Below are 8,370 nucleotides of genomic sequence, written 5' to 3'. Positions count from 1 at the left end.
CCCACCTCGCTCAAGACTCTAATGCAAATACAAACCTTGGGGTTCCAAACCTGATTTTTCTTCAAGAAAGGTTTTGGACATCCATGGCTACGCTGGATGGGTTCTTTGTTTTTCTGCAAAAAGCTTTGGGGGGTGGGAATGTAACCTGGGCGGTGTACTGCATGGGCGTGGGAAGTGCAAATATTGTGTGAGTATTCTCCCTGTCTATTAGTGGTGCAGATTGAAACCCGGTGTGAATTAGGAACCTTTCTGTTATCAATGTATACTGTAACTATCTAGAGATAAGCCAGGTTGAGCTTATGGATACATTGGAGAAGGTATTTTTTGACTGGCAAATACCAATGGGAGAAATGTGTCATCATAGCTGGCGACTTTAACACAGATTGTCTGGAAAGAAAGGGTACAAAGGTGATAGTCAGAACAGCAAAATGGGCAGAGTATGGGCAATAGGATCTGAGGCCTCTTAACGGAAACATGACGGGGGATTTAGATGGTGTTTTGACATAGAAACATGATAAGCAGAGATCTAGAATTGATTTTATTTTATGTTGGGTGAAATGTTTCATTATTGTCAGCAATTTAAAGTGTGCAATGGTATACCCAGTGATCATTTTGTTCTGTTGGTTTATTATATCTGTCTGAATGCCCTCATGACTAATTTCAAGGTACCCATGGTGGAAATAAATGAAAACAATCAGTTATCCTGGAATGATCGGTCAATAAGCAGTTTTATGGAGGCATTTAGAAAGAATTGGGAGGAAGTACAAAGATCTGAAAAAAGTAATTTATGCCAACTGAATATCTTTTCTAACATTATACAATGCACGATTACTTTAAAGGGGTTTCCAACCTTTAGCAAAACAGCTAGAATGAGCGGTTATGAAATGCAGGTTATTAAATGGGAAATGAGGAGCAATATCTGCCACTTGAATAAAGTCGGATGTAATGGGGTAGATAAGGCACATTTTATTAAACAAGAAAAACAGAAATATAAGAATAAATTGAAAGCGGCCGTTCTCTTGCCTATCAAGTGCAAGGGGAGGTTCTGTTAAAGACAATTTTACAAAAATCTGATAGAAACACCTGGAAGCTAGTAAGTTTGAAAAATAACTTTCAAACTTGTGTTCAAGAAAATCCTATTTAAGAGAAAAGTTGCATTTCCCATTGTGAACAACTTTACTCCATTCACTCCAAGCTTGATGATCCCGTCATTGTCCAAGGGCAATGAAACTTTGAATTTAACTGCTTAGATGTTGAGTTGAAGAACAATCAGTCCCGCGCCCCCTTACCAAATGGGCTTTGTAAATTAATATTCAAAATGGATCTGATCTATTGAGCATCCACAATATATAATTTTTATTTTTTTATTTTTATTTAGTTTATTACAAACTTTTAAAAAAAAAGGTAATTTACCATTTCTTATCACATTCTCCAGCTTCCATTTATCTCTGCTATCATCTCTATAATCATCGACCTCACCATTTAAAAATGAAAAAACATCGCTTCTTTCTACCCTACTTAATTACTTGTCGTCTAACAACCTCTTATTCAGCTGTTCCAGGTATAGTGACAGCGCTATTGTCAGATCTTTACATTCACTACTGTGCATTCTTATCCACTACTCTTCACTGCTGCAGATCGCCGATTTTTCCAACTCTTTTCTGAGATAATTTGTTCTTCAGTCTCTCAATTCAGTACAATTTAGAACTAGATATTTCAGCGTTTCGTCTTCTTTGTTACAGAATCTGCAATGTAATTCATTTATCCCAACTTCTTGTCTTAGTTTTTTAATTTCTTTCGTTAGAAAGAGGTTCAGTCTGAATTTCAAAAAGATGGCTCTTAGCCGATTACAGGGGAATTTTTCCATATATTTTGGTAGGCAATTTAGGCCTTTCGCTTCCATCGGCCTATTTGCCATGCATCTGTGCTCTGTTCTCTTCTCAATTGTATCTATCCAATCTTGTTGGAATAGTCTTTTATTTTTTTTTACAGCATTGGGGTTTTTTAATAGAGTGTTTTCCCTTGTATTAAGTTGTTTCTAAATCTCTTTACATTTTTGTCGCCATCTCTGTAATAGTGAATCCTCTTCCGTCCCATCATGTTCCAGTAGCAACTTGAAATGTGACATTTCATCAGCACCGATGGTCTTTCTGTATAAAGTGATTGTATTCCAATTATTCTCACATTTATAGATGATAAACGAAGTTCATATAGAATACACGCCATTGGAAATCCTTGTAGTAACTGCAGGATTCTTTTCCAGAATGGGATTTCACATCTGGACCAGATCGCAGTTGAGCATCCAAACATGCTTTCCGCCCCATGTATTAGGGCTGATACCACCTTACTTTTATAAAAGCTTAAGACTGGTTTGTAGGAGAATTTCCCACACTTTTTCTGGATAATTGCTCCTTCGGCTGTTAGTTGTTTACATTTACTGGCAATCTTTTTGATCATCGGATGGTCGTTTATACTGGAGTCCACCAATGTACCCAAATATTGGGTACATGTGACCTAGTTCAAGATATCTTTTCCCAATTACCATTGGAACCTCTCTTTTTTGCTTTTGACTCCTTTTAGATTTTTCAGTATTAAGATTTCTGATTTGGCTACATTGATTTCAAGCCCATTCTTTTCAGTGTATTTTTTTTTTAAAGTATTCAGCTTTATTTGTAGGCCTATCAGAGTCATATCAAGTAGCACAATGTCATCAGCCTACAGTATCCAGTTGATGTGAGATCCATTCAATTTTGGTTGGAATGATTTTACATCTTCCAGTGCATCACCAACCTCAGAAATGTAGAAATTAAAGAGTGTAGCTCCTAGGGGCACCCTTTTTTTTACACCCCATGCTGTTTTTATTGGTATAGAGAGATGTCCTTCACTATCCAATCTAATCTGTATTTTTGTGTCCGAGTAGAGTTTTTTTATTTCTAATATCAAGCTGTCGGGGCATCCGCGATTTTACAATTTTGACCATAATAGTTCACGGTCAACACCGTTGAATGCATGTGCGAGATCTATAAACGCTAGTTAGACTTTTTTGGCCTTTTTGAATTGCTTCCATTTTCAAGAGGTTGAGAATTAACAGGTTCAATCCACACCCTACTCCTCTGACAAATCCCGTTTGTCTCAAATCAAATGCGCTATTCGTTCTAATCCATGATGAAAGTTGTGCCAGAAGCAGGGTTGCAAATATTTTGCCTATCACATCTAAAAGCGCTTTTGGGCGATAGTTTGATGGTTCAGTTCTGCAACCCTTTCTAAAAATCGACACAATTATTGTGAGTTTCCAGGAAGCAGGTATTCTTCGTTCTTTTATTATGTTTTGAAATAGTCCGTTCTTCCGGATTGCCTTTTAGCATTAGGTTAGACAAACCATCTGGACTGGCGGCCCCTGAGGCACTAATCTTTTGTATGGCCCTCCAGATGTCCTCCCGTTCAATTTTGAGGTCCCAATGATGGTTCTTATTGAGTTTCGGGCCTTTGGACCCTCCATGTTTTGCAAATAGATTGGTATATTGATTGATCCATTGATCCTCAGATACCATACCCGTTAAAGCCACCTTCTGTGGCATTTCCAGCTCATTTAACATAGCCCAGAAACCTCTAGAATTCCGCTGGTACATGGGCGCCAGTATGGCTTCAGCGTCTCTTTGTTCCATAATCACCTTGGGGGACACAAACCAGTTTTTGTATTGTGTTCTGAGTTTTCGTTTCAGCTCACTTCGAGTATCACCAGATTTTTAGTTTATATTTCTCAAACCCGTAATCCTTTTTTTTTTGGTGCAATTTGCAAGTCATATTCGTGTTTCCTCTATAAAGGTTTTTATGGCTTGACTCTATATATTGCCATGAATTGCTGGTTTTGAATCACGTCTTTCTCAGGACATCCCACATTCGATCTAATTTCGTTCGCTACGTAGTTTATGTCGCTGTTATTCAATCGAAGGCAATTTTGCCCTGGTTTGAGGCTTACCTCCTGTTTCCATTGTTCTCTTGGCAGTAAACTTTCTTGATTCCACAATAGGGTCACCAAGTTATGATCCCTTTGTTTTGCCTTGATCACATTTAACTCAGTGATCACTTTGGGCATTAATTCAGATACAAAGAAGTAGTCTAAAATGGATTTTTGACTACCTCTTTCCCAAGTTTCTGTCGGTGGGTTATCACCAAAAGTATTTCCATTCATTATATGCATGTTTCGGGCATCCATTTCTTCTAACCAGATTTATTTTTAATTCTCCTTCCAAAGTGTTCCCTTGTCGTTTTTTGGTTGAATATTCAAATCCCCACAAAATACTATATTGGGATTTGTAGAGTTAATCAATATGGTATCAATATGGGCGCAAATTTCATCTATGAATTTTAGTCTACCTGCAGCCTGATGGTTCCAGTACACATTAAAAATGTGTACTGCTTTTTTGCCATTTTTCTTTTTTGAATTTGCCTCGAGAATTTCCATTTGTATATATGGTGAGAGGTTGAATCAGGATTTTATACGAAACCCACTTTTATGGTTTACCAGGATCAATTATCCGGACATTGGCCTTCCTTTGCTTTGTTGTATTGAGGGTTTAGTGCTATCTCGAATCCATCAATACATGGGATTTTTCGCCAGCCAGGTCTCTTGTAGGCAGATAATATCACAGGCCCTTAACTCTTTAGACGGTGTATTCAGTAAATGAGTAAACCCTCTAGTATTCCAGGAAACAAGTGCTATCTCTTTTTGCAACTCCTGGCATTAACTTCTCATATTGGCATTTGTCTTTGCTACCCAAGACCAAGTTTCATCTTCTTCTTCTCTTGGGCTCAATTCCTCAGAGCTGCAAGCCTTATTTGGTTTTCCATTACAGTTCTGCACCGTGATTTGTATTTGTTTTCTTTTTATCTTGGTGCGTAGTGCTGTATCAGCCTCCACCTTCTCCCTAAGTTCACCTCCATCCTCTTCTCTGCCTTGGTTGCCTCTTCCTAGGGTATTTTGATCTATGTCGATATTTTGTTTTCCAGGAGAGTCATCTTGGATTTTTAGAGAGGACCTCCGCTCTGGGACTCTGGGATCCTTCAAAAGATTATCTACTTCGTACACTTGGAATCCCGCTTCCAATAACTGGCGCTCACAGTTCATTATAAGCTCCACTGTCTTTATATAGAGTCAATGTGCAGCAGCACTCTGTCAAGAGTATCTTCTTCTGAAAATTCCACTCACTTTATCTCCTTGGATTTTAGTTATCTTAATGGTGGAATATAATGAAATAGCTGCATCACATTATATCTATTTAGGGTTAGTTCCTCGATTATACTCGCTCCTATATTCATTGCTTCCTATTTGCGTCTCATGTAAATTTTGATGTTGGCTGTTCTCACTCTTACTTTTATCTACTCGCCATCTTCTATCGTCCGCCACTTCAATCCTTTCTGTCTCTTTAGATGTAACCTTTGTTGTTCTTTGAATATTAACTCATTAGTTCCAGATCTGGGCTTACTTTTTCTGAAGAGCAACGATTTAGTAGACCTCTCAAGTTTCTCAATATGATTATTATTTCTTTTTAAATTCCGGCGATCTTCAATTGTGCAGAAGTCTCTTTTTCCTAAATTTACATTCTTCTCCATGGGATTAACTCTCAGATTTATTTTTGGAGATGAAGAGATTACACACATTCTTTTGCTACTCAGATCAGCCACTTCACGCTCTTCTTGGTTCACCAATTCATTATCCCCAAGAAATTCATTGGGGCTTATGGTCGAGTTGCTTTTTTTCTTGTTTTTCTGTTTTTCCTCCTGGATCAGATTTTCATCTTCATCATTCTCCTCGACCGAATTGCTAAAAGTCGACATATTCATCAAATCTTCTGTATTGATCTCGTCTTCACTTTCTATGGTGATGGGCTTCCCCCCGCCCCCCTCTTCCATCGATCCGTTGTAATTCACCAACTTGTTTGACTTTGATCCCTCATCTGGTTTATTATGCAATTTTTGTTCTGTATAATGAATCGTTACATTTAGCGATTTAATATGTCTGAAGAAATTAGAAGCATTCCTTGCATTTCTATTCTTTTGTATAGGCATATTTTTTTTTTTTTTGCATTTCCCCTGTTTCACTGGTTTTACGTTCTTCTTAATAGAGTAGTCTAATTTATCTTTTACTTGAGACTTTTCAAATATGCCAAACATTTCCTTCGCTTTTATTGACAAATTTGTCTCTAGGGTCTCTGATCGACTCGGATCGGTAACTTGCCCGTCCGCATTTGCTGATGTTGAAGGGTCCAACGCCAATGTTTGAGGTCTCAGAATTCCATCTTCTAAGAGTATCACGTGCGCCGCCTCCACTCTTTGGGGATTCGGACTATCTGGAAGCGCATTTCCGGTGCTAATCCCGTTACAGCTTGCATGCATCGATGTTGATTCCATTTGCTTTCTCTGAACTTTGGTACTTTGTCTAATTTCAGCATCCTGCAGACTTATATTAGTCCCACTTGCTTTCCTGGGCTCATCTTTTTTTCTAGGCATATTTACAACGGACACTCTCCTAGTGCACGTGTCAGTGGGTTCTATATGCATCAACAGGCTTTCTGTTGTGATGGGCCGTGTCTCTCGGGTAACTCGCTATTTACTCTTACAGCTTGTTCTTTTTTTAAGATTGCGAGTGCTTCACGTGCTACTTCTGCCAATAGATTCTTGTCTTCGCAATTCTTTTTAAGTGCATCTTTCAGTACTGACGTAGAGAGATCATTCTTGCTCCATATTGCTCTATTTTGGCTAGACATTTCAATAAAGTTAATTTCCAGCTTGGTTATTTTTGTAATCATCAAAGCTATCAGAGTGTTCTGGTCTCTGTAGTTTTCGTTTAGTTGTTCAAATAGCTTTGTCAATGGGGCTACCACGATCGACGTCGCGGACATCAAATTTGGTCTCAGCTCGTTGATCATTTTTTCAATTATCTCAGGCATGGAGGAATTTCCTTTTGTCACTCCGTTGTATATGTTTTATTCCTAGGTGCCTTAATTTCGTGGGCTGGTGTGTTCTCGGTCCCATTTCTGAGGTAGACGAGGAGTCTTCTGTTGTAGATGAACTAACCAGCCTCAATTGATCAGCACCCTTCACAGCCAATTCCTTGCTGGCTGATCTCTCATGGTTCATTGGATTTTTAACTGTGAATGACAAAATTCGCTCTCTGAGCTGTTTTCGATTCTCTGACGTTTTCCCGCATGCCTTGCCCAATCCTGTGCGGTTCCTTGTTCAAATGACTTCTTGTCAGATCCACTCTTGCTCAACCAATCAAAGGCGCACACTGGGTCAACCTTTCTCGTGTCTGGCCCCTTAGCTCCTTTTTGCTCTATGTTTGTCGTTGTTTTGGCAGCCGTCGTGGAATGAGACACCTTGGCATTTAACAACGCCAAGTCTCTAATAAGTTGATCAGCCACAGCAATTGAGTTACAGCGGGTTTTGGTAAGGTGCTCTGATGCGCCCTCATGTCGGGGCTGGTTCACGCTCATCGCTTCCGTCTTGTCTTCCATGCTCGGTAACCCACTAATTGGTTCAATTATTGAGCCCCCGCAGGCTTATGTTATCGTCATCCGCTGAAATCCCTTCGCAGCATGGTGAAAGTGTCTCAATTCTCAATTGTGGGACACCAGGGTTCATTTCAAGCATCCTGCTAGCCCTTCCTTCACTGCTCCCAGGCATTTTTAGTCTGGCAATTACACCATAGCCTGTTGCTAGAGGCTCTACCATAGAATGTATATATATAATTTATTCCAAAAAGTCCTTCACAGAAAGCTAATTCCACCTACCTGGTCTACAGCAATCACTGTACCCGTTTATAAAAAGGGAAATAAAAACAACCACTTAAATTACCGACCCATGGCCCTGTTGGACTCAGATTGCAATACATTTGCCTCCCTGATATTAGCAAAGCTAAGAACATGGGCAGTAACGACTGGTATTATTAAACCGAATCAGATTGGTTTTAGGCAGGGTGTAGGAATGACAACTGCAGGCCTTGTATTCAATCATCTACAGCTAGCCTGGCAAAAACGTGTGTCTAAAATATAATCTGTCAGCATTGACTTATCAATAGCCTTCGATAAAGTTGAACGGAATTTTCTATGGAACAAGCTGAAAAAATTAGGAATACCTATCGATCTCCTTAATATTCTGGTCCACCTTCACAGCAACACCTCCTTAAGGAGGTTTGGTCAGAGAGACAATGTGACTCATGCAATTCCCACGTCAAATGGATTGCGTCCTTGCTGCGTCTTGACACCTGTTTTATTCAATCTTTATCTGTCCGATCTGGGAGAGGCCCTTGCAAGCTCTGCATTTGTAGCCCCAGTTGTTTTTGGTTACAAATTACATTGCATTACATAT

The sequence above is a fragment of the Ambystoma mexicanum genome, chromosome 6q (assembly GCF_040938575.1).
Source record: "Ambystoma mexicanum isolate Mex_15411 chromosome 6q, UKY_AmexF1_1, whole genome shotgun sequence".
Taxonomy (NCBI): domain Eukaryota; kingdom Metazoa; phylum Chordata; class Amphibia; order Caudata; family Ambystomatidae; genus Ambystoma; species Ambystoma mexicanum.
Note: the sequence above shows the minus strand (reverse complement) of the source record.